The sequence below is a fragment of the Kogia breviceps genome, chromosome 14, assembly GCF_026419965.1.
Source record: "Kogia breviceps isolate mKogBre1 chromosome 14, mKogBre1 haplotype 1, whole genome shotgun sequence".
Taxonomy (NCBI): domain Eukaryota; kingdom Metazoa; phylum Chordata; class Mammalia; order Artiodactyla; family Physeteridae; genus Kogia; species Kogia breviceps.
This window is the reverse complement of record NC_081323.1, coordinates 77,071,209-77,098,328: the sequence shown is the minus strand read 5'-3', so window position 1 is coordinate 77,098,328 and position 27,120 is coordinate 77,071,209. Positions and strand designations below refer to the sequence as shown.

Sequence of the window (27,120 nt, the reverse complement as noted above, 5' to 3'; positions counted from 1 at the left end):
AACTGGGCCCGTGAGCCACAACTACTGAGCCTGCGCGTCTGGAGCCTGCGCTCCGCAACAAGAGAGGCCGTGATAGTGAGAGGCCCGCGCACCGCGATGAAGAGTGGCCCCCGCTTGCCACAACTAGAGAAAGCCCTCGCACAGAAACGAAGACCCAACACAGCAAAAATAAATAAATTAACTAATAAACTCCTACCCCCAACATCTTCTTTAAAAAAAAAAAAAAAAAAATTCTAACTGAAAAATAAATTAACACATTCAGCATATTTTGCAGCCATTAAAAAATGGAAACATCCATAACTCCTTATTGATTCCAAAAACATTTTCTAAAAGGGAGGGAAGGAGGGACAGTTCTTTTTGCAGAGGAATGCCAACTAATAAATATAAAAGGAATAATAGAGGGCTTCCCTGGTGGCGCAGTGGTTGGGAATCCGCCTGCCAATGCAGGGGACATGGGTTCGAACCCTGGTCCGGGAAGATCCCACATGCCATGGAGCAACTAGGCTCATGCACCACAACTACTGAGCCTGTGCTCTACAGCCCATACGCCACAACTACTGAGCCCACATGCCACAACTACTGAGCCCATGTGCCTAGAGCCTCTGCTCCGCAACAAGAGAAGCCACCGCAATCAGAAGCCTGCACACCACAATGAAGAGTAGCCCCCACTCACCACAACTAGACAAAGCCCACGTGCAGCAACGAAGACCCAACGTTGCCAAAGATACAAACAAACAAACAAAAAGGAATAATAGAAATTTAAGTCCCCACTTCACAACCACTGCAGTAATGATTGACAGAGGCAAGAATTATCAATCTATCTGTTTATGTACAGCTCTCCAGCTAAGAATGGTTTCACATTTCACATTTTTAAATGGTTGAGGTAGGACTTTCTTAGTGGCGCAGTGGTTAGGAATCCACCTGCCAATGCAGGGGACACGGGTTTGAGCCCTGGTCCAGGAACATCCCACATGCCACAGAGCAATGAAGCGCGAGCACCACAACTACTAAGCCTGCACTCTAGAGCCCACAAGCCACAACTACTGAGCCCATGTGCCACAACTTCTGAAGCCCACGCACTAGAGCCCATGCTCTGCAACAAGAGAATCCACCTCAATGAGAAGCCCACGCACCACAACAAAGAGTAGCCCCCGCTCACCACAATTAGAGAAAGGCCACATGCAGCAATGAAGACCCAATGCAGCTAAAAATAAATTAAAAAATAAATGGTTGGGGGAGAAAAGAATATGTGAAAGAGATCTTATGCAGTCTGCAAAACCTAAAATATGTACGATCTAGCCCTTTACAGAGAAGTTTGCCTACCTCTGCATTAGATGAAAGCTAGAGAACAGAATACGGAGAAATCTGGCAGGCATGACTTTATCTAATTTTTAAATTTAGCAGAACAAATAGTGGGGCATACTGGTATGTAGGTCCTAACGTGATACACTGATAGAATAACATTACATATGTAGTATTCTTGCCAAAAATGCATAACCTGATTCCAAACACAAGGAAGCATCATACAAACTCAAACTGAAGGAGCTTCTGCTCAACAACTGATCTCAACTCTGCAAAAATGTCAATGCCACAAAATACATAAAAAAGGCTAGGAAACTGTTCTGGATTAAAGACCTGACAACTACATGTAATGTGTAATTATGATTGCATCTTAGATTTAAAACAAACAAACAACTGTAAAGGACATGATGGCAATTATGGCAACAATCAGGGAAAGTTTATGTTGGTCTGTATTTACTATATCAATGTTAAATTTCTTGAGTATGATAATTATATTGCAGTCATGTAAAGGAATGTAGTTGTTCTTAAGAAATATATGCTGAATATTTAGGGGTGAAGTCTGTCATGATGTCTTCAATTTATTCTCATCTAATTTTCAAAAGGTTCAGGGGACAGAGAATGAGAGAGAGAGAGAGAGAGAATGAGCGGAGATGATGTGAAAGGGTAGAAGGGTGTTTTTAAAAACTATTTTTGCAATTTTTCTCTACGTTTAACATTTGTTAAATAAAAAATTAGATAAAGAATGAAAACATCATACATGCTTATATAAGCATAAAAAATGGGTTTAATAAAAACCAAACTGGCAGCATTGGTTGTCAGTCACCTCTGGGGCATAGACTGGGGTGGAATTTGAATGAGGGATAACTATTATCACATTCCTTATTCCATTTACTTCTGCCTTGTTGGCATTTGCTACAATAAGAATGTATTTTTTAAATATTTTGCATTTTAAAAAGCTTACTTTCTGTCATTAAAAAAATGTCCATTGATTATTCATGTGCAAATCAGGATTAAACATCAATGATTAAGCATCTCTCCAAGTACACCCACTTGGAGTGTACCAGGGAAGCCCTAAAGTTATATACATTTTAATTGCATGTATAGGACCCAGCAATTTCTTTCATAAGTATATAACCAATAAAAAAGGCATACATTTGCTCATAAAAGACATACACTCAAATATTTATAGCAGCACTATTCATAAGAGCCCCAAACTAGAAGCCACCCAGATGCCCATCAACAATAAAATGGATAGGGCTTCCCTGGTGGCGCAGTGGTTGAGAATCCACCTGATGATGCAGGGGACACGGATTCGTGCCCCGGTCCGGGAAGATCCCACATGCCGCGGAGCGGCTGGGCCCGTGAGCCATGGCCGCTGAGCCTGCGCGTCCGGAGCCTGTGCCCCGCAACGGGAGAGGCCACAACAGTGAGAGGCCCGCGTACCACAAAAAAAAAAAAAAAAAAAAAAACCACAATAAAATGGATAAATAAATTATGATATACTCACACAATGGAGTGAGAATGAACCTTCACTGTGAATAAACTACAACCCCCAAAACGTTATGGGTGAACCTCACAAATACAACATTGAGTGAAAGCAGACAGATAAAGCTGAATACGTGCTCATGATTAAATTTAAATAAAATTTTGAATCTGGCAAAAGTAATCTATGCCATTAGAAGTCAAGACAGTAGTTACCCTTGGGTTGATGGGGAGTGGGTAATGACTGGGAGTGGATACAAAAATGCCTTCTGGGGCTTCCCTGGTGGCGCAGTGGTTGAGAATCCGCCTGCCAATGCAGGAGACACGGGTTCGTGCCCTGGTCCGGGAAGATCCCACATGCCGCGGAGCAACTAAGCCCGTGAGCCATGGCCGCTAGGCCTGCGCGTCCGGAGCCTGTGCTCCACAATGGGAGAGGCCACAACAGTGAGAGGCCCGCATACCGCAAAAAAAAAAAAAAAAAAAAAAAAAGAAAGAAAAAATGCGGCAAGGTTTTGTTAACTGACTGAGTCCTGGTTACGTGGGTGTGTTCAGTTTGTGATAATCTGTACACTTATGATTTTGTACTTTTCTGGACACACACACACACAGACACATACACACACACAAACACACACAAAGGATATACACAGACAGAAAGATGTCAGGAAGGATGCTGGCAGAAATGTTAATAGTGGTCTTATCTGGAGAGGGAGTTTAGCATTATTTGGCTTCCTTCTGTATAATTTGTCTGTATCAATAGATTTATATTAAAAAAAATACAACTTAACTGAAGGAATGAAAATAAATTTACTAAACATTCACCTCAAGAAGTCAGAAAAATAAACAATCAAAATGCGGAAAAGGTTGAATGCAGTAATCAAGAAAAGAGCTAAAAAACAATCATAAAATATGGAGGTAGCCTGGAAGTGCTTGATGCACTTGCTTTCAAATGACCACTAATGAACTTCTGATTTTACAGAAAAACACAAAGTGGAAAATAGCATTTTAACCATAAACCAAAGAATTAGGGGGATTTCTCCTGATTTCACCGTCACAGAGAATGAGTTGAAAACTCATTTTAAAAACAGGCTTATTGAGATATAATTTACATACAATAAACTGCATATAAAGTGTACAATTTGTTAAGTGTTTAATGCATGTATACGCCTGTGAAACAATCACCAAAATCAAGATGACAAATAGGGCTTCCCTGGTGGTGCAGTGGTTGAGAGTCCACCTGCCGATGCAGGGGACACGGGTTTGTGCCCCGGTCTGGGAAGATCCCACATGCCACGGAGCGGCTGGGCCCGTGAGCCGTGGCCGCTGAGTCTGCGCGTCCGGAGCCTGTGCTCCGCAACGGGAGAGGCCACAACAGTGAGAGGCCCGCGTACCGCAAAAAAAAAAAAAGAAAAATAAAAGAAAAAAGATGACAAATATATCCACTGCCCCCCAGTTTGCTCATATCTCTTTGTAATCCCTTCCTTTCTCTTACTTCACCTTTTCCCCTCACCCATGGGAACCATTACAGTTTCTATTTTCTAGAATTTACAGAAACAGATTTGTACTATATGCACTTTTGTTATCTGGCTTCTTTACTGTAGTATAATTATTTTTAAAATCATCCGTAATTTTCTATGTAACAATAGTTTGCTGAGTAGCATTATACTGTATGAATAGATCATAATTTGCTAATCCACTGATCTATTTTAATTTTTTAACATTTTATTACAGTATAATTGCTTTACAATGGTGTGTTAGTTTCTGCTTTATAACAAAATGAATCAGTTATACATATACATATGTCCCCATATCTCTTCCCTCTCGCACCTCCCTCCCTCCCACCCTCCCTATCCCACCCTTCTAGGTGGTCACAAAGCACTGAGCTGATCTCCCTATGCTATGCAGATGCTTCCCACTAGCTATCTAATTTATGTTTGGTAGTGTATGTATGTCCATGCCACTCACACTTTGTCCCAGCTTCCCCTTCCCCTTCCCCATATCCTCAAGTCCATTCTCTAGTAGGTCTGCATCTTTATTCCACTAACTTATTGATGGACATTTAAGTTGCTTCCAGTTTTGACTATTACAAATAAAGCTGCAATGAGCAGTCATGTTTAAGTCTTTGTATGAACGTATGCTTTCATTTCTGTTGGTTAAATATCTAGAAGTGGCACGGCAGATCATATGACAGATGTATAAAGAATGCAAAAAATAATGTATCAAGATGTATGTTTAACTGTTTAAAAAAACTGTCAAATTGTTACACAAAGGGGTTCTACCATTTTACATTCCCACCAGCAGTGTATGAGCGTTCTGGCAGTTCTGCTTTCTCACCATCACTTGGTATAGTCAGTCATTGTAATTTTAGATATTTTAATAGGTGTGTAATGGCACCTCATCATATTTTTGATTTGCATTTCCCTAATGATTGATGATGTTGAATATCTTCTCAGGGGCTTATTTGCCATCTGTATATCTTCTTTGGTGAATTATCTGTTTATGTCTTTTACCCACTTTTATATTGGGTTGTTTTTTATTGAAATTGGAGAGCTCTTTATATGTTTTATTGTATATAAATTTATTTACTTTTATTTATTTATTTTTGGCTGTGTTGGGTCTTCATTGCTGCGCGCAGGCTTTCTCTAGTTGTAGCGAGCAGGGGCTACTCTTCATTGTGGTGTGCAGGCTTCTCATTGCGGTGGCTTCTCTTATTGCGGAGCACGGGCTCCAGGCACACGGGCTTCAGTAGTTGTGGCACATGGGCTCAGTAGTTGTGGCTCGCGGGCTCTAGAGTGCAGGAGAAAGCTTTTTATATGTTTTGGATACAAGTCTTTTATAAGATATGTGATTTACAAATATTTTCACTGAGTCTGTGGCTTGTCTTTTCATTCTCTTAACAGTATCTTCCAAAGAGAAAGTTCTTAACTTTGATGAAGTCTAGTTTATTGATTTGTGCTTTTATGGATCATTCTTTTGGGGTCATATTTTTTAAATATTTGCCTAATCCGAAGTCACAAAGTTTTTCTCCTATGTTTTCTTTTAGAAGTTTTATAATTTTGTTGTTTAAATTTAGGTCTATGATTCATTATGAGTTGAGTTGCATATATAGTGAGATGTAGGGACTGAAGAATATATGTATATATGTATGTATTACATATGGGTATCCAGGTGTTTCAACAGGTTTTGTTGACAAAACTATGCTTTCTCCATTGAACTGCCTTTGCACTTTTTTTTGAAAAATCAATTGACCAGGCTTCCACTTCTGGGTAAGATGAAGTAGTCATACTGCACCTATATCTTCCACTGAAGGCAGCCTAAAATCAGAGCAGAATTCGTGGAGCACCTATTTGAGGACTCTGAAAATAACTCCTAACAGGAAGATTGAGGAAGAACGTGAAAACTTAAAGGACCACAAAATGATGGTGAGTTTATCCTTTCTTTCTTCTGGTATTTACAGGCTTGAATTCAGTGCAGTCTGAAACTTGAAAGAGACCATTAGCACAACAGAGGGGGCTCCAGGAGATGCCTCAAGTTCTGGGTGGATGAATAGGAAAGTGGTTTCCAAACACACACACACAGAATGGAATTTCCCCATCATTCTTTATTTTTTCTCTGTGCTTTTGTGCCTCAGCCCCCAAACAATCCTTGAAAGCAGAAGTAGCAGTGGCATGAGAGCTGGTTGGAGCTTAAAACTTTGAGGACGGAGAACCATCCTCTATGATCAGATAATATGTGGTCCCAAAAGCACAGCAAGAATCTCCATTTCTTCTTGTCTCCCTCTGTCCTCCCTTGGCTTGTCCCGGACATAAGTGCAGTTGCACAAAGGGTACAGTAGATTGGGGTAACTAAAGTTGCAGCTTTCTAGCTAGAGGACCAAATTAGAGGGTATCAGAGAAGTCAAAACTGCTGAAAAGATCATGGGTAGAAAAAGTTGCTGAAGTGGTTACATCGAGGTTTTTATGAACTTTGGGACTCAATTCCACATGAGTAGATTGATCTGACTTTAACAAGCACACAGAGACTTTGAGAACTGAATAATGGATTAGATAATAGCCCAGGTGCCAAACTAGTCATTGGTATCCCACACCAGTGTGACAGATCTGAATAGTAATGCAAAGGCTTTGAAAACTTAACTGCAACTGGAACTACAACCAACATAAAATTGGTCAGAACTTGAGGCCTGAATCCAACCAGGCTGATTGCCTGCTAAAACACACCAAAAAATCAACATTATCCATAGTGTATAAACAGACCCTGAGTCATAGAACAAAATACTCTAAATGCCCAGCATACAATCCTAAATTCTCAAAATACAAAGAAACAAGAAAATCTAAACTTGCTTGGAATAAAAGAACCAACAAATGTCAATGCCAAAAGGACACAGACATTGGAATTCTGAAAGATATTTTAAAGCAGCTACCATAAAATTCTCCAAGTAAAGGTGAAAACTTTTGAAAAGAGTGAAAAGAGAGAAAGCCTCAGCAAAGAAATAGAAGATATAAAGAATAACAAAATGGAAATTTCAGAACTTAAATATACAGTAACCAAAATGAAAACACACTTGATGAGCGCCACATGAGATGATAAAGGAAGGAGCCAGAAAACTTGAAGATAGACCCACAGAAATCATGCAATCTGAACAACACAGAAAAAAAAAAGTTTGAAAAAATAGTGAACAGAGCCTAATAGACCTATGGGACAATGCCAAAAGGTATAACACTATTCACGTTACCAGAGTCCTAAAGGAGAAGAAAAAGAATGTGGTACAGAAAAAGTAAAGATATGATGGCTGAAAACTTCCCAAATTTGGCAAAAGATATGAACCTACAGATACAAGAAGCTCAGAGAACTACAACAGGGTAAATCCAAAGAAATCATGCCAAACACACCATCAATTGATGAAACTCAGACAAAGAAAAAAAATTTGAAATCAGACAAATGAAAATGGTCCACTGCTTGTAGAAGAACAATGTGAATCACATAACTGTGGATTTCTCATGAGAAGTCATGAAGGTCAGAAGGAAATGGAACAATACTTTTAAAGTGCTGAAAGAAAAGAACTGCTGACCAAGATTTCTGTATACAGTAAAAATATCCTTCAAGAATGAAGGTGACATAAAGACATTCTCAGATGCAGGAAAACAAAGAGAATTTCTTGCCAGCATATCTGCTCTAAAAGAAGTTCTTCAGACAGAAGGTAAATGATACAAAGGAAACTTGGAACATTGGGAATGAAGGGAAAGAAACATAAAGGTAAATATCAGAGTTAATGTAATAGACTATATTCTTCTTCTGTTGAAATATGCTTAATGGATGAAAGTAACAATTATAACACTGTCTGAGGGGGTTTCCAATGTATGTAGAAGTAATATATAAGACAACCACAACATAAAAGAAGAGAATAAAGGGCCTACATGGTGGCAAGATTTCTACTTTCCACTTGAAGTGATAAAATAGGGAGTGATATCAGTGAAAATGACAGAGTAGGGAACTCTACAGTTCTGCCCTTACAAAAAAGTAATGAAAAAAACTGGCCAAAGAAAGAGAGAGAGAAAATTCACTATTTTGGAACTCTGGAAACTAGCCAAAAGCTTGCAGAAACCAGGAACCACTTACTCAAGAAAAATGGGTGAATCTTGGTAAGAACAATGAGCTTTGTGGTGTGTTAACTTATCCTAGTCCCTGTCTCCCAGATCAGTAGTAGCCTTGAAAATGGCACTCCACATCTTCAGTTCTGGTACCAGAGATAGCAGAATGGATCTCACTCACAAAGAATTTAATTATTTTGCTTTATTTTGTACCTGTCTGGTGTCTCAAAAGACTTGACTTTATCTCATCTAACTTGGAACTTGTTCAGTTCTAAAGCCACTGCCCAGGGGTCATTAGTTGAAAACATTTGCAGGTAAATGTTTTAGCCACTTCTGTGTTAAACCAGTGGATAAGAGTTGGAGTAAACAATAGATTAACCAAAAAGTTTGGGAGGAAAGCCTGGGAAACTGGATGTTTAGGGGGAAAAGGACTTTCAAAAGCTCTAATATATTCCTGGGGATTTAGAAGGCAACATGCATTCCCAGGGTTGTGGGCATGCTCAGGAAAGACCTGAGTACTTTCCTGAAAGTACTCACCTCTGGCTGATCTTTAGGCTCTATGCAAGCAGAAAGTGAAGACTGAGGCTGAGTCATTAACTTCCTGACTGAATGTTAAAGGCATATCCCAACTGAGCTCCTCTGAAAAGACTGGGAAATTTGTTGGCTCCAAGAATTTAAGGAAATATCTGTCCATCATTGGGTGACTACTGAGTTAACAGAAAAGAGACTTCTGTGGCCACCCATGACAAAGAATACAGACTTTACAAAAGTAGTTCAGAGAAGTCACTAAACAAACAAAAACTAACAACTAAAACACGTAGCAACAACAAGTCCTGGGGAGAGGAAGGGGATCTAAATTCCAAAATTTTCCCATTATAATAGTCAAAATGTCTAGTATTTAAGAAAAAACATAAGACATGCAAAGAAACCAGAAAGTATTGCTCATATGGTCCTCAGAGAAAAAGACAATCAATAGAAACTATCCTTGAGGGAGCTGAGATGTTGGACTCACTAGACAGGCTTTAAATTAGCTATTTTAAAACTGTTTAAAGAGCTAAAGGAAAATATATCTAAAGAACTAAAGAACAGTACTCCCCAAACTGACCTACAGATTTAATGAAATCTATATGAAAATTTCCACTGACTTTTTACAAAAATGGACAAGCTTATCCTAAAATTCATATGGAATCTCAAGGGACCCTGAATATCCAGACAGTCTTGAAAAAGAGAACAAAGTTTGAGGACTCACAGTTCCTGATTGCAAAACTTATTACAAAGCTATAGTTATTAACACAGTGTGGTACTGGCATAAGGATAAAAATATATATCAATGGAATAGAATTGAGAGTCCAAAAAAATAAAACCCATATGTTTATGATCAATTGATTTTTGACAAGGTGCCAAGATCATTCACTGGGGAAAAAACAGTCTTTTCAACAAGTGGTGTGGGGACAACTGGATATCCATAACGCAAAAGGATGAATTTGAACACCTACTTCACACCATATATAAAAATAAACTCAAAGTGTACCAAAGACACAAATGAAAGAGCTAAAACTATAAAATTCTAAGAAGGAAATATAGGTATAAATCTTCATGACCTTGGGTTAGGCAACAGCTTCTTAAATATGACACAGAGATCACAAGCAGTGAAAGAATAAACAGATAAATTGCACTTCATTTAAATTAGAAACTTCTGTGAATCAAAGGACACTATCGAGAAAAGACAACCCACAGAATGGGAGAAAATATTTACAAATCAAATATCTGATAATGGTATAATATCTAGAATATAAAGAACTCTTTCAACTCAATAACAAAAAGACAACACATTTTAAAATGAGCATAGGATTTAAATAGCTATTTCTTCAAAGAAGATCTACAAATGATCAGTAGATATAGAAAAAGATGCTCAATGTCATTAGTCATTAGAGAAATGCAAATCAAAACCAAAATGAGATCAAAATCCACTAGGATGGCAATAATAAAAAAATTTTAAGTAATAATAGTGAAATTAATAAATGTTGGCAAGGATGTGGATATATTGTAACTCTTGTGCATTCCTGGTGGGAATGTAAAATGATACCATGACTTTGGGAAACAGTCTGGCAATTCTTCAAAAAGTTAACATAGAGCTACCATTCAACCTAGTAATTCCACTCCTGGGATATACAAAAAGAACTGAAAACATATGTTCACACAAAAACTTATACATGAATGTTCTTAGCAGCATTATTCATAAGAGCTAAGAACTGGAAACACTCCAAATGTCCATCAATTGATGAATAAACAAAATATTCCATACAATGGAATATTACTCAGCCAAATAAAAGAATGAAGCACTGATACATGCTACAGCATGGCTGAACCTGAACACATTACGCTAAGTGAAAGAAATCAGACACAAAAGGCCACTTATGGTATAAATCTAGTTATAAGAAATGTCCAGAATAGACAAATCCATAGAGACAAAGTGTAGATTAGTGGTTGCCATAGGATGGGGAGAAGAGGGAAACGGGAAGTGTGGGATTTCTGTTTGGGTTGATGGAAATGTTCCAGAATTAGTTAGCTATAATAGCTGTATAACACTATGAATATACTATCAACCACTGAGGTATACACTTTAAAATGTTGAAAATTATGCTATTCTATGATATTTATGTCAATATGACAATTTTTAATAAACAAATTTTTAAAATATGGATTCTAATTAGATTGTGAAAAGTTCATTATGTATATTGTGATTCCTAAAGCAAAAGTAGAAATATTATGCAAAGAGATATAGTAAAAAAGAATGGATAAATTAAAATGAAATACTAAATGAACAATTAATCCAAAACAAGGAAGGAGTGGGGAATAGAAGAATGAAAACAGAGTATATAAACACTAAGAAACAATAAAATTATAGACATAAATCCAAATATATTAATAATTATATTAAATATAAAGGGTCTAAGCACAATGAAAAGACAGAGATTGCCAGAATGGATAAAGATTATGACTGAACTATATGCTATCTGTAAGAAACTAATTTCATATATAATGATATAGGTAGGTTATAAGTAAAATAATGGAAAAAAGATATACAATGCAAATACTAATCAGGAGAAAGCTAAAGTTGCAATATTAATATCAGACAAAGTAGACATCTGAGCAAAAAAATTACCATGCAAAAGTAGAAGCTTAGATTTGAGACCTTAGGTTTGAGACCCTTCTTCTTTTCTAATATGGATATATAGTGCTATAAATTTTTCTTTAAGTACTGGTATAGCTACATGCCACATATATTTTCATTCAGTTCAACATACTTTCGGTTTCTCTTTTGAGTTCTTTGACTCATATGTAATGTATGTAAAAGTACATTATTTATCTCCCAAATACTTTGGGGCTTTTCTAAATATCTGCCTGCTATTGATTTGTAATTTAATTTCATGATGATATTTGAACATATCTTCTGTAACTTGAATTCTTTTAAGTTATTTATTTATTTATAGCCCACAGTATGATACATCTTGGTAAGTGTTCCATATTTACATAAAAAGAATGTGTATTCTGCTGTTGTTGGAAGGAGTATTCTATAAACTCTAATTACATCAAGTTGAATGGTAGTGTTATTCAACTCAAGTCTGTGATAGTGGTAAGATATCCAACCATAGGGCTTCCCTGGTGGCGCAGTGGTTGAGAGTCTGCCTGCCAATGCAGGGGACACGGGTTCGAGCCCTGGTCTGGGAAGATCCCTCATGCCGCAGAGCAACTAAGCCCGTGAGCCACAACTACTGAGCCTGCGCGTCTGGAGCCTGTGCTCCGCAACGGGAGAGGCCACGACGGTGAGAGGCCCGTGCACAGCGATGAAGAGTGGCCCCCACTCATGGCAACTGGAGAAAGCCCTCACACAGAAACGGAGACCCAACACAGCCAAAAAAAAAAAAAAAAGTTATCCAGCCATAACTGTAGATATGTCTATTTCTCCTTAAAGTCATATCAGTTTTTACTCCAGCATTTTAAAGCTTTGCTATGTCTGAGGTCCTCCTCCCCGCACTGAGGCCTGGAAACCCTTCAGGCAGTAATTTGGGGCAATCAGAGCACTCACTTTGTTTCCTGTTTCTTAGGTCTCCCTATTTTTCATTGCCCTATTATAATACCGTGAAAGCCATTGTTTCATATACTTATCTAGTTTCTGTTGTTGTTACTGTTTCAGATGAAAGCTATCAGATGACACTGTAATATGCAGGAAGGGAAATGTTGTCCTAAAGGCTCAGGGAAAGAGCCTGCTCTTGAAGATGCCGTCTTAAGAAACAGAAGTAAATTTTAGAAACCATGTCCTCAGAGTTATCATAAGGATAAAGAAGGCATGAACTTTGTGAGACGGGGACACAGAGAGAGCAAATCAAGGTGAAGGCAAAGAGGCAAGGAGGAAAAGGAGGAAAAAGGAAAGAAATATGTGGCAGAATGCAAGTCCTCATCAGAGGCAATAAAGAGTAGATGTTTCATTGGAAAACAAATCAAAGCTTTGATGTGGGAGAAAAATTAGAAGAGCCTTCTCAGAATGCAGAAGGAAAGGACAAAGATATTAATATGTTGATAGAAAAATGTATTATGTATGTAGGGCAAAGAAATGGAGATGCCACCTAATGGAGAATTATAGATGGTCCCAAGACATAAACCAAAACTATAGAAAAGCAGTTATAATTTTTTTAAAAAGAAAAAATTTTGAATTGATTAAAAAATAAGGATGAAGATCAAAGTGGATCACATGCTGCTGGCAAAATTAATAAGAAGAAACTCACACATAGAGATGTGCTGTTAAAATTTTTTTAATTCAAGGATGGGGGTGGGGGGCAGATCACTGGAATGTACAGGCAATACACAACACAACACAACAAAACACAAAAAAAACCCCAAGCCTCTCGGAAGGACTTGAAGTTGAATCAATACTGTACGTGTTGGTGACAAGCCCTCTAGCTGACTGAAGTCCATGGGCATGGTCCAGTCATGTCCCAACCCTGGCCACATCCACAAGGATCAGCAATAGAAACTTTCCTATCAGGCACCAGAGGTTCACAGGAGAGGAGGTATCATATCACCTTGATAATGAAAGATGATGAAAATAGAAATATGTAAACCATCAGGTGCACAGGCACGTGAGAAACACCTCTGGAGACTTTGGGGAGCTTAGGGTCCTCAAAAGTGAGGGGCAGGCGGTCAGAAAAATGACTCCTCGGTGACTGTTCTCATCACTGCTTTTAAAACTCAGGTCTATTTTTGGTTAGAATGTGAGCCCTGGAGAGCAGGACCTATGTGATACTGTCTCCACTTTTGTCCCCTGTAGCTAGCACAGAAGGTCCTTGTGTAGCTGCAAATACATGTCTTTATTCACACCTCCTGGGGGTTGTTCTGGGAAGGGGTGGAGGTAGTCTTTATACTGAGGAGAAAAGTCCTACATAAACATTGAGTCCTGACCAGTCTAGAGAAACAGCGGTGAGTTCATAGCTAATTTCCAATCCATAGTGTAGCTAAGGGTGGGAATATAGAGCAGATAGATTGACCCTGTTTGTAACATGATCATCACATAATCCTCATTTCTTGTGCATAATTGCATACCTGAGAATGACTCAGAGAAAGAAGGAGGCAAAATGCTTTTTCCACTATGGGCAGGGGACATTTTGCAGATTATGTTACCCTTAATAAAATAGTTTTCTTGTTTTATATGGACTTATCCTGAACTATCTCTGGGAATTATCGATTGTCCTTGTGGGGTGAGTATTTGCAAATGTGTGCATGCATGCATATTCTCTCCAATATTCCCTCCTAGGAGACCAGAAGATCACAAGGAGAATGAAAGCATATGTTGATTTCAACAAATAGAGCTGGAACAATTGGAGATCCATATGCAAAAAAAAAAGGAACCTAGACACAGAAATTACACCTTTCATAAAAATTAATTCAAATGGATCATAGGCCTAAATGCAAAATGCGAAACTATAAAATTTCTAGTAGGAGAAAATCTAGATGATCTTGTGTTTGGTAATGAGCTTTCAGGTAAAACACCAAGAGCATGATCCATGAAAGAAAAACTTGGTAAGCTGAATTTTATTAAGATCAAAATCTTCTGCTCTGCAAAAGACACTGCTAAGAGAATGAAAAGACAAGACAAATTTGGAAAAAGCATCTGAAAAACATGTATCTGACAAAGGACTTATAGACAAAATATACAAAGAAATCTTGAAACTCAACAATAAAAAAAACAAACAACCCAATGAAATATCTGGGGAAAAGATCTGAACAGACACCTCACCAAAGGAAATATACAGATGGCAAACAAGCATATGAAAAGATGCTCCAAATCATGTCATCAGGAAATGCAAATTAAAACAACAATGAGATAACACTACCCACCTATCAGAATGGCTAAAACCAAAAATGACAATACCAATTGCTATCAAAAATATGAACCAAAAGGAATTTTCTTCCTTGCTGGTGTAATACAAATATGGTACAGCCACCTTGGAAGACAGTTGGGAAATTTCTTACGAAGCTAAGCATAGTCTTAGCATACCATGCAGCAATCATGCTCCTAGGTATTTAGCCAACTAATTTGAAACCTTATGTCCACAAAAAAGCTGCATGCTGTTTTATAGCATTATATTTACTTGTAAATATATTTATATGTGCAAATGTAAATATAGGATATATAGATTTATAGCAGCTTTATTCATAATCACCAAAGCATCAGATGCAACCAAGATGCCCTCAATAGGTGAATAAACCGTGGTGCGTCTATAAGATGGAATATTATTCAGCAATAAAAAGAAATGAGATACCAAGCCACAAAAAGACATAGATGGATCTTAAGTGGATATATGTAAATCAGAGGAGCCAATCTAAAAAGGCTACATACCGTATGGTTCCAATTATTTGACATTCTGGAAAGGCAAAACTATAGAGATAGAAAAGATCAGTGGTTGCAGAAGTTCAGAAATCAAGGAGGAAGACTGACTAGGTGGAGCTCAGGGTATTTTTAGGGCAGCAAAACTATTCCGTATGATACTGACATTGTGGATACATGACAATAAGCACTTGTCAAAATCACTTCAGCACAAAGAATGAACCTTAATGTATGCAACTTTAAGAAATCAGGGGGTCAGTAAATATCCAGGATGGAACACAGAATGTGACAAATCAACTTGTATTACACATGTATGAAGCAACCTCACCGAAGGGAGGAGTGCTGACATACGTAACTTTGGAAACGAGTGGAATCTGGAAAACTAAAGGCAAAGGTGCTATAAAGCATTTTAGTTGATAAAGTTGTTTCCCACAGGTGTACAAGTTAACAGTTCTGATACTGCTATACATGTTAGCGCAGTTAAACAATTAAGTAAATGGATGGTGGATGATAGGAGCTAGATTTCTGTCTGTTGGAGCGGGAGTTTACAGGTAAGAAAGGGGAGGTTGGTAGAAGGATCCATGTGGTAATGGAGTAGCGTTGGAGACATCAGTATAGAGCTATATTTAGCTTGATATAGCTACAGATGTTACATATAGAAATATGTATAGATATGTGTATATACATAGGTTAATACCTACATATATTTTTTCTTGCTCTGTTAGCGGAGAGGGCCTAGAAGCAGCAATGCTTCAGTAGCAACAAGCATGCCTAGGGCTCAGACCTTGGTTTCTACCACCATTCTCTAATAAAAGAGACCAGGCCAGGAAACTGGGTCAGGAAATACACAAGATGAGCCTGGAGCATCCTGTAGTGTAAGGAAGTAAGAAAGTGTTCAAAACACAGGAGCCAAGAGCTCCCACTGGCTAAGGCTACAACCATTCGAGCAACAAAAGAAAGTTGTATTGCATCTTTACCTAAAATATGAAATAAATACGCATGAGTCCATACTAAATGAATGCATGATTGCATAGATAAATAAATGGGGGAAAAGAGACAAAATCTCCTGTACAGAATAATTCCGAATAATTTATGTAGATACTCTGCCTCCATGGAGATGCGGCATAACTCCTCACTCACTGTGTAGCCTGTGTAGGAACTTCCTTCCAAAGAGTACAGTATGGAAAACGGAGAAATTAGTAACTGTGGAGTGAAGGATCCTGACAAGCACACCTCAGCCACGTGATCAGGGCCAACATCAACATCGATTAGACATGTTGATATTATGCACCCTTGGTATGATGTGATGAAAACGGCACTTGACTTTTGTCGTCTTCCTCCCCAATCCCATAACCCCGGCCTAATCATGAGAAAAGCAGCAGACAAATCCCAATTGAGGGACATTCATTTTTTTGTTGTTGAGATTAATTTGTGTTTTTATTTGCCAGTATAATTTAACTACAGTGGCCTGCAAACTTTTTCGATCTAAAAAGTACATTTTACATCACAATCCAACAAACACACACACATAGGTAGGTAATATGTATACATATATAAAAATGAAACAAAAGTTTTGCCAAAAACGTCTACCCTGAGTGTTCTTTTTTTTTTTTAAGACTTTTTTTAAACCAAGGAGGAACTGCACTGACACATCATAAGCACCAAAGTCCCCAGTTCATCTTAGGGTTCACTTTAATGAAGTGAATAGTACTGCACGTTCTATGGGTTTGGACAAAAGTATAACGATATATATCCATCATTATAACGTCATACAAAGTATTTTCGTTGCTCATAAAAACTTCTGTACTCTTGGGTATTCATCTACCCTCTCCCCACAAACTCCTAGCAACCATTGATCTTTTTATTGTCCCAACTGAAGAACATTCTACAAAATACCTGACCAATACCCCTCAAAACTATCAAAGTCGTCAAAAACAAGGAAAGTCTGAGAAACTGTCACAGCCAAGAGGAGCCCGAAGAGACATGACAACTAAATGTAATGTCATATCCTGGATGAGATCCCGGAACAGACAAAGGACATGAGATAAAACCTAAGGAAATGTGAACAAGGTATGGACCTTAGTTAATAATACCGTATCAATATTGATTCATTAATTGTAACACACATACTGTATTTGTGTGAAATGCGAATGGGAGGAAACTGAGTGTTAGGTATATGGGAACTCAATTATCGTCTCAATTTTTCTGTAAATCTAAAAGTGTTCCCCCCAAATAAAATTTATTTTTAAAAAAATGTTTAGTCTCTCATATTGTCTCCCATAGGTGATGTGTCTTGTCACACAGTCACAAGTATCCTGCCGGTCTCCAAACCTGAAGTTTAGAACTGGCGGACTGGGGGGAGTCCTTCTTGTAGTTGGTGCAATGCTCCCAGGAGTCCTGGTATCTGCCCTTCCTGTTTGGCCTCCTCTCCGCCCTATGTGGCTGACATCCCTGGGTCTCTGCTTTACCCTCCATCCAAGTCTGGCCCAGGAGTCTACACCCATCCTCTGCTCTGGGGACACCTTGGCGTTGCCTCTGTGGCAGACCAGGCTCCTCTTCACTCAGTGTCTCTGCCCCACAGCTACCCTGTTCCACTCTCCACACACTGAACCAGACCAGAGGTGACGTCTTGGGGCAGGTGCCCTATGTGGTGGGTTCCCAAGGTCCCCATGGAGGGCTGAGACTAGAGCCTCTGTCCTTAGTGCTGACCTCATGCAGCCCCTGGGCGCGGAGAGCGAGATGGAAGCAGCACATCCCTTAGCTCTCCTGCCTCTTTCTCATTTCTCCTCCTCCCTCCAACCTCTAACCAGAAAATAAAGAAGTTTCCTTTACTTCTCCTGTGTCATCTGCTCCTTCTTTCCGGCTCCAGCCTCACCGTTAAGCCTGAAAGGTGGTCAGAGATAACCTTTACACTAGGAGAAGAATCCAAAGGTCTGAGTCTTCCCTATGAACTTTAATCTTGCAAGATTTCTCTGCCCATGAAGTCTGGCTTGGAAGCCCATTGCCTCCCCAAGAAATCAAACACCTGTCATCCTGCCCTGGGGTAAGAAGGCTCTTGACTTAGCCTCAGCCTTCATATTAACATGCACCCGTGTAATATTTGCCACGGTGTTATTCTTATGACATACTGCCAGGGTGGATTGAGTTCTGTGGCTTGTCTCTGCCGGGGGGGAAGTCGGGGAGAGTTGGGTCCTGTAGTTGGGGAACGGGTTTCCTAAAAAGAGATGGCAACTTGCCCAGAGAAGGCCTGAAGAAAGAAGCCAGGAAACAGGACTAAGAAATGCACCCGACAGGGGTCCTGGGGGGCTCTCACCCTTAGCGGCCTGAGGATAGAATCAAAGGGCCCATGAATTTGGATGAGAAAGAATATACCTTTATTTTCATCCATCTCTAAATGGAATCTAGCATTTCCTTCCATTACGAACGCAGGCCACATGGTGCAATGGAATTAGCAGTACTGTGATTTTGCCGCTAATGTTTTCCTACCACGTTACCGTTGTCATCTCCCCATGTTGTTTACACTTACGACTGCAGTATTTCAAAATTATGATTGCTATTACACCCGCTGTCAGATCTTATTATTTAATGCACCAACAAGGAAGCGCAAGTATTATTACATCACACATTTGTTTTGTCTAATAATTGTGACACTGTACTTAAAAATAATTGATTTCCTTTACTGTTCCCTCGATTATTCTATTTCATTCTTTTAAAAACATAATCCACAGGCTTCACCAGACTGCCAAAGGGATGCACTCACGAAAAGTCCCTCTAAAAATACTTTTATTTTTTCTGACTCTAAGAAGATTTCTTTGTAGTTGGTTAATTTTTCCCTACACTGAAATTATTTTTTCTGATTCTATGAAGATTTCTTTGTAGATGGTAAATGTTCCCTACTCCAGTTATTCCCAAGCCTTCAGTGAAATCTGTGATTTATATCCATCTGCTGTGTGATGATGGCCGGGTGGGGAATTGAGAGAAGGCAAAGGAAATCGCGCCCTTGCACCAGCACCACCCCTCCAGGGGCTGATGATTTGGTAGCTGCTGCTTACTGAGAAAACACGGAGGCCCCAGAGTCCCAGGTGTGGACCGGAAGGGAAGCAGCAATGGGGCTGAGATGGTGCTAAGCCCTTAGATGGGGGCAGGTAACCAGAATCAGCTACAGGTGGATTGACTCACGTACATACTGAAGGCCCACCTGTTTCCCCAAAATATAATATGAGGAGATGACCCTGCTACGGGAATGAGACAAGATATTCAGCCAACAGCAGCACAGTGGTACCAGCTACTCCTTTTCTTTAAGTAAGTCCCATCAAAGCTCTGTGTGACAAGGGCCCGATTAATTACACCCTGAGTGGCCCCTAGAGTTGTGGAATGGACCACTTGTATCATGACATGGGCTGGCCACTCTGTCTCCTGGAATATATTTTATCGATTTCCCTGAAATCCTGTCCTGGTTAACGTCTCTGCCCGTGTGGCGAAACCTCCTCTATTTGCCAACGTGGCTCTTTCTGCCCTGCCCTTTCTCCTTCTGGAGTCTGGCACACACCAGGTTAGGAAAATTGAAAGACAGACAAATGCTTTTCTAACATAATAATGTTCTGAGTTATCCACAGGATGGTGGCTATCTTGACTCCCCGCCACCCAGATTCTTATTCTTCCATGCCACCCGGCAGGAATCCAGAAGACGCTGAAAGAGGTACATCACTGGGAGCAGGTAGCATAACGATCCAGGATCCATGAAGGAAAACTGTGGGAGTTTTACAATGTGGTCCCCAAATTCTTTGAATCTCCTCGCCACTGATATGTGCTCTCTATGCCTCTACCCCCTGAATCTAGGAGGATCTGGACTGCTTTGACTGCCAGAATATGCCAGAAGGGATGCTTACAAGGCCAAGTCATAAAAGGCCAACCAGGCCCCAGCTGGTGCTCTTGGAAGGCTCATCCCTAGATGCTTGTCTTAGAAGCCAGATGCCATGCTGGGAGAAGGACAAGCCATGTGGAGAAGTCATATGTAGATGCTCCCAGCTGAGCTGCTCCTTCAGCCAGCCCAGCTCAGGCACCAAACATATGAGTCACCAAACGATTCCAGCCCCTGGCCGTCGAGTCTTTCCAATAGAGGCACCAGACATCACAGAGCAGAGATAGCCATCCCCACAGAACTCCTGACCCAGAGATTCCAAGAGCATAAGATGTTTGTTGGTTTATGGCATTGAGTTTGGGGTGGTTTATTGCAAAGCAGTAGTAGCTGAACTAAGAAGAAACAAGAGGTCCAGGGGGAAAAGGTTCCTGCAGAGGCCACATGTGGACCATGGGTAGAGAGCTGGATGTGGCTCTGGTGGGAGAGACTGGGGAAGGGACATCTGGTGGGACAGGCCTGTGGGGCCTCTGTGTCCCCCCAGTCCCCTTTGAGCTCTATGATGGGGAAGAGTGACTGAACCCTGAGGGAAAGTGCTGTTTTCTACAGTCTTCTGCTGATAGCAAGTCTGTCAGGGCATGGATTTCACTGTCTCCCCCCTCCCCCTGCCCCACTTTCCAGATAGGAGCAAAATGCTCAAATTAAAATCTGATACAAACACAGGGAGTATGCTAGATGAATTTGGTCTGGCCCAGGGATTCTCAATCTTTCCATAAAAGGGCTTCTGATGATAGAGAATGACAGGGTCATAGCCCAAAACATCCCACTGCAAGCGAGGACCCAGTTTTGAAGCCCAAGATTTTTGTCTTAAAAACTAGTATCTTGGGCTTCCCTGGTGGCGCAGTGGTTGAGAATCCGCCTGCCGATGCAGGGGACACGGGTTCGTGCCCTGGTCCGGGAAGATCCCACATGCCGCGGAGCAACTAAGCCCGTGAGCCATGGCCGCTAGGCCTGCGCGTCCGGAGCCTGTGTTCCGCAATGGGAGAGGCCACAACAGTGAGAGGCCCGCATACCGCAAAAAAAAAAAAAAAAAAAAAAAAACTAGTATCTTGCACCAGAACATACCAAGCTTTGTTTTAATATTAAGCTGTTTTAGATTACCTGCCATGAGGTGCAAAGTACATCTCATGAACATGTACCCTGTTTATCCTATGATGCCGGACATGCTCTGGTCCATTGCTGCATCCCCCATGCAAATGCCAGGAAGATAGGCATAGAGCATCCTGATACCCAAAGCTCTTCCAAAGAAATCAGGTTCCTAGAGGCCAACTGGGTTACTGACCATGGAGCACTTTTAGAGGGATACTTATTAATAACAATATTAACCATCGATTTGTGGTATGTTTCATATAAAATAATAAAATAATGCCATTTGCAGCAACATGGATGGACCTAGATACGATCATACTAGGTGAAGTAAACCAGACAAAGACAAATAACATATGCTATCACTTATATGTGGAATCTTTTTTTAAAAAAGGATACAAATGAACTTGTTTACAAAACAGAAACAGACTCACAGACTTTGAAAACAAACTTATGGTTACTAAAGGGGAAACGTGAGGGGGGAGGGATAAACTAGGAGTTTGGGATTAACATATACTACTGTATATAAAATAGATAATCAGCAAGGACCTACTGTACAACACAGGGAACTCTACTCAATATTCTGTATTAACCCATAATATTATGGGAAAAGAATCTGAAAAAGAACAGATAAATGTATATGTATAACTGAATCACTTAGCTGTATGCCTGAAACTAACACAACATTGTAAATCAACTATACTCCAATATAAAATAGAAATTAAAATTTTTTAAAATGTGGTATGTTTTCTTGGAAGAATTATGCAGGAAATAATGGATCCTGGCTGAAAGGAGGATTTTGAAGACCTGAGTTAGAGAATCTCCAGGAGGGTGCAAGAGTGATCAAAATTTCTCAGCTAATTGTTACTTCTCCTTTTTCATTTCTAATTCTATTGATCTGAGTCTTCTCCCTTTTTTTCTTGATGAGTCTGGCTAATGGTTTATCAATTTTGTTTATCTTCTCAAAAAACCAGCTTTTAGTTTTATTGATCTTTGCTATCATTTCCTTCATTTCTTTTTCATTTATTTCTGATCTGATCTTTATGATTTCTTTCCTTCTGCTAAATTTGGGGGTTGTTTGTTCTTCTTTCCCTAATTGCTTTAGGTGCAAGGTTAAGTTGTTTATTTGAGATGTTTCCTGTTTCTTAAGGTAGGATTGTATTGCTATAAACTTCCCTCTTAGAACTGCTTTTGCTGCATCCCATAAGTTTTGGGTTGTCGTGTCTCCATTGTCATTTGATTCTAGGTATTTTTTGATTTCTTCTTTGATTTCTTCAGTGATCACTTCGTTATTAAGTAGTGTATTGTTTAGCCTCCATGTGTTTGTACTTTTTTATTGATATCTGGTCTCATAGCACTGTGGTCGGAAAAGATATCTGATACGATTTCAATCTTCTTAAATTTACCAAGGTTTGATTTGTGACCCAAGATGTGATCTATCCTGGAGAATGTTCCATGAGCACTTGAGAAAAATGTGTATTCTGTTGTTTTTGGATGGAATGTCCTATAAATATCAATTAAGTCCATCTTGTTTAATGTATCATTTAAAGCTTGTGTTTCCTTATTTATTTTCATTTTGGATGATCTGTCCATTGGTGAAAGTAGGGTGTTAAAGTCCCCTACTATGAATGTGTTACTGTCAATTTCCCCTTTTATGGCTCTTAGTATTTGCCTTATGTATTGAGGTGCTCCTATGTTGGGTGCATAAATATTTACAATTGTTGTATCTTCTTCTTGGATCGACCCCTTGGTCATTATGTAGTGTCCTTCTTTGTCTCTTGTAATAGTCTTTATTTTAAAGTCTATTTTGTCTGATATGAGAATTGCTACTCCAGCTTTCTTTTGATTTTCATTCGCATGGAATATCTTTTTCCATCCCCTCACTTTCAGCCTGTATGTGTCCCTAGGTCTGAAGTGGGTCTCTTTTAGACAGCATATGTACGGGTCTTGTTTTTGTATCCATTCAGCCAGTCTATGTCTTTTGGTGGGAGCATTTAATCCATTTACATTTAAGGTAATTATCAATATGTATGTTCCTATTCCCATTTTCTTAATTGTTTTGGGTATGTTCTTGTAGGTCTTTTCCTTTTCTTGTGTTTCTTGACTAGAGAAGATGTTAAAATAATAATAATAATAATAAAGTGATTGCTATATTTAACTATATCAAAAGAAAAAAAATTCTCAGCTAAGATCATTTGTAACATTTTCTATGGAGTCCAGAATTTACACTTTGGCTGTGCGTGTAGAATTTTTTCTTCATGAAGACTGTGTTCTTGATCCCATGCCCCCTGGCTTCCTAAGAGACACTGCTCCATTAATTATCACCTTCAAGCCCTTCTCCTCTCTTGCCTCCTTCCCCTCTACTCCAGTGTCCCCTGTCCTCAGAAGCCCTTCCCTTAGGTAAATTGATTCCTAATTCTGGAAAGCAATTTGGCAAATCTAGCAAAAGGAAAAAAAAAAAGTGTATACTTTCTGACCTGGAAATTTCACTTCTAGAAAATTTATATTAAGATATACTTGCACAAGTTCATAAGGATATATAGATAGAGATGCTCATTGCAGCACTGCTTGTGAGACCCAAAACAGAGCAGCCTAAACAGCCATCAAGAGGGGACTGGTGAAATCAATCAGAGTACAACAGAAAAGGATGTTGGTAATAAATTGTTGAGTGAAAAAAATCTTTCAGGGTAATGTGACCACATCAGTGAGACAAACTATGAATATTTAGGTGGATATAGGTTTATTTATTCTAGGTATACTGCACAACTTCAGGGGGGTGACATTCACATTGTATTCTTGTTTTATAATTGAATGGTGTGCCCTGGAGCCGTACAACTACCTGGTGTGTGTGTGTGTGTGTGTGTGTGTGTGTGTGTGTGTGTGTGTGTGACATGTTCCAAGGCACACCCTGTGCATGAATTTATCCTAACACATAAACTCTGTGGTGAGTATTAATCCATCTTTTCCATGAGCCTATAAACTGTAAGAGGAAAGGGATTATTTATCTCTGAATTCCCAACACCCAGCACAAATCCTGGCACACCAATTAATGGTGTTTGGTTGAATATGGGTGCTAGCATCCCGTGGGCCCAGGGTATATCAGTTATGTATCATTTGCATAGAACTAGGCATGTCCTAGGGAGAGGAAATAAACACTTAGCAGGTCTTTTCTTGGCTTTTACACACACACATACACACATATTTACCCATACCCAGTGTTCCAGGCTCAAAGTGTGTTTGGAAAAGCTGAGCTAAGCCAAGATAAACCATTTTCTTTGCTGTATGACATCGCTAAGATTTTAATATGCATTGATATTCTCTAACAGGTGGATATAGTATGGAGCATCACCTGAATTTTACCAACCATGAAGCACTTTTAGAGGAATATTTATTAACATTGATGTTCTGAGGATCATCACTTTGGAACATGTTGTATTAGAAGAATCAAAAAGGAAGTAAATAGGTCCTGAAAGGAAGATTTCCAAGAGATAGGGTCAATCTCCAGGAGAATGAAAGAGTGATTAAAAGTTTCTTAGCCAAGATCATTTGAAATTCAAGTTGGACGGCTGGAACTGATAAAGGGAAAGGGAAAAGAGTTGGCCACCATAACAAGAGAGGGAAAAGTACACTCGCTGATGTGACATTGTCTCAGCAGAGACCCTCCCAATTCTTCTGGGGACCTGCTGCGCTGTTGGTGAAGGTCCCACGGAGAAGGAAACTGGGGTCAGCAGATTTCCAGGTCCTAGCTGAAAATCTCCTGGTTTAGTAGGTAGGGCCCACAAACATATAGATTTGGTAAACTCACCAGCTAAATTTTGATGATGAGCTAAAGTTTGAACTGCTCACTGCTTGGCATTGGTCCTTCTGCTCTAAAACTATCCCTTGTTCCAGCCAGAACACGATCAGTGGACCGATGGGGGCAGAGGTCAGATCCCAGCAAGTGAAGGCTGAGAAGTAAATAAAAGGTGGAGAAGGAGAACAAGTGTACGCAATTTTTTCAAGAAGTGTGAAGAACATTTTTTTAAAGTTCATATCAGCCTTTTTTGTTAAAGATCAGTGACATCAGAACAAATGTCTATGCTTAGGGGAAGAAGAAAGAGGTTGAAGAATAACCGAGGAGGTACAATTGATGGAATAAGGTCCCTGAAGAGAGGGTGGCAGGGAACAGATGCCTGGGCACGTGTGGCAGGTGGTCCTTGACCTGGTGAAAGGCGTCCTCCTCCACTATGATGGGCAGGGAGGGGCAAAGATGAGCTTGGATGCAGAAAAGGTGACAGACAGGTGCTCAGGAAGTTGAGAGGTTTCCTCCTGGGGCCTCTGTTTTGTTTGGGAATGAGCAAGTAGCATCATTCTTAGATGAGTGGGTAGTGGGTGAAACAATCATGGTGGAACATGGGGAGGAGACCTGGTTGCTAGAAGAGCCTCTGAGTCCCACTGAAGACCAGCTGGAGCTGAAGGCTATGAGTATCACCTACCCATGTCCCATATGCATGTAAGATTTTCTCTCAGTATGCTCTATATCCTGAAATAGGAATGACAGTGGTAAACACCATCAAGGAGGTTGTTAAAGTGGGGAGTATTGCAGTATGAGTTCTGTGAGTCGAATCTGAAAGAACATGAGGTGGAAATGTTGCCTTGTCATCCACACGGTTTTAGCTTCCTCACGTGACGTCAGGACTCTGGGCAGATGTGAGACAGAACAAGCACTAAGATATTCAAGGTGCACAGGAGTGACTGGAAGGAAAGCAGGTGATGATAACAGGAGAGGTCAGAGGTGAAATTTTTACACAACTTTCTAGGAACCATGCTATGAAGGTCGACCAATAGGCTCTCTAAGCGAAAGGTCTCACTGTTCATCTCAGGGGCCCTGGAGTACCTCCCCATCCTCCCAAACACACACAAACCTTGCTCCAACCAGAATGGGTCTTCTCTTTTTTTTTTTGCCTTACATACTGGGATTCCCCAGAAGACATATTTTGGAAAGGTTTTGTGAGGAAAAAACAAAACAAAACAAAACTGAACATCACTGATGAGACCCAACCCTTGCATTCAACCCAAGAAAGAACCCGAGGCTCCCAGTGAGTTGATGGAGGTGCCCACTGCTGCATCCTTCTACAGAACCGTATGGTGTGTGCTCTCCCTGAGGATGTAGGCCCCAGAGCAAATGCTCGGTGATGAAACATCCTCATGAGGGCTGGTGACATGAATGCTGCTGGGGTCCAACAGAGCTGGGCATTGTGGGGAGGGAGGAGCAGTGGCCGTGGTGGGGCCATGGAGTTCCCTGGACACCTGTTAGGGACACAAGGAGGAGAAATCAGGATGGGCAGCCCCGGGGGGACTCTGGTTGATGATCCCAACCTAACTAGGGAAGCCAACCTAGTAACCAGGCAATAAAACTTGAGTTCTTTCTGCCCCTCACTGCTCAGGACCTTAAATCATGGAGGAGTTTATGGGTCCTGTTTATATAAAAACTCTCTTTATAAGCTATTCAGAGCAGGGGTGGGAGGGAGTAATAGAGAGAGACAAATTCCCTTTGAATTTCCACTGCTTTCAGAGTCAGCAATTTAATGAGTCATCATTCTAAATCCTTGCTTTGTCTACATGTTTTCATGTCAAAATGCTAAAAAACACTTTGTTTGGAACATGGGCTATTCTTAGCTCAGGTATCAATAGTGCACATCCATTTCTCCCCATATTAGAAAAGCTTCCTTTGGGCCGGGTTGGAGCAGCACCATGGTAGTGGGGTTGTTTACTAGCTGTGGTTTGCTGAAGCTATCTGGGTACCTCGCTATCCTTGGTGACTCTCTTCCAGTTGGTCTCCTGGGCCTACTGACCACTCATGAGTCAGCTCCAGACCT

At 40.0% G+C, this 27,120-nt stretch overlaps 1 protein-coding gene and 1 long non-coding RNA gene across 2 annotated transcripts in view; one reads left to right on the top strand and one right to left on the bottom strand.

The window, feature by feature from the left end:
* The window catches only part of LOC136792614 (uncharacterized), a 35,095-nt gene extending 20,126 nt beyond the window's left edge, over positions 1-14,969 (top strand). The window contains exons 2-3 of the long non-coding RNA XR_010836666.1: positions 6,037-6,206; positions 12,571-14,969. This is a non-coding gene — a long non-coding RNA (uncharacterized lncRNA). The remainder of the gene's footprint in view (positions 1-6,036; positions 6,207-12,570) is intronic.
* CALN1 (calneuron 1) overlaps positions 1-27,120 on the bottom strand; it is a 467,601-nt gene that overhangs the window by 406,747 nt on the left and 33,734 nt on the right. The window lies entirely within an intron of this gene.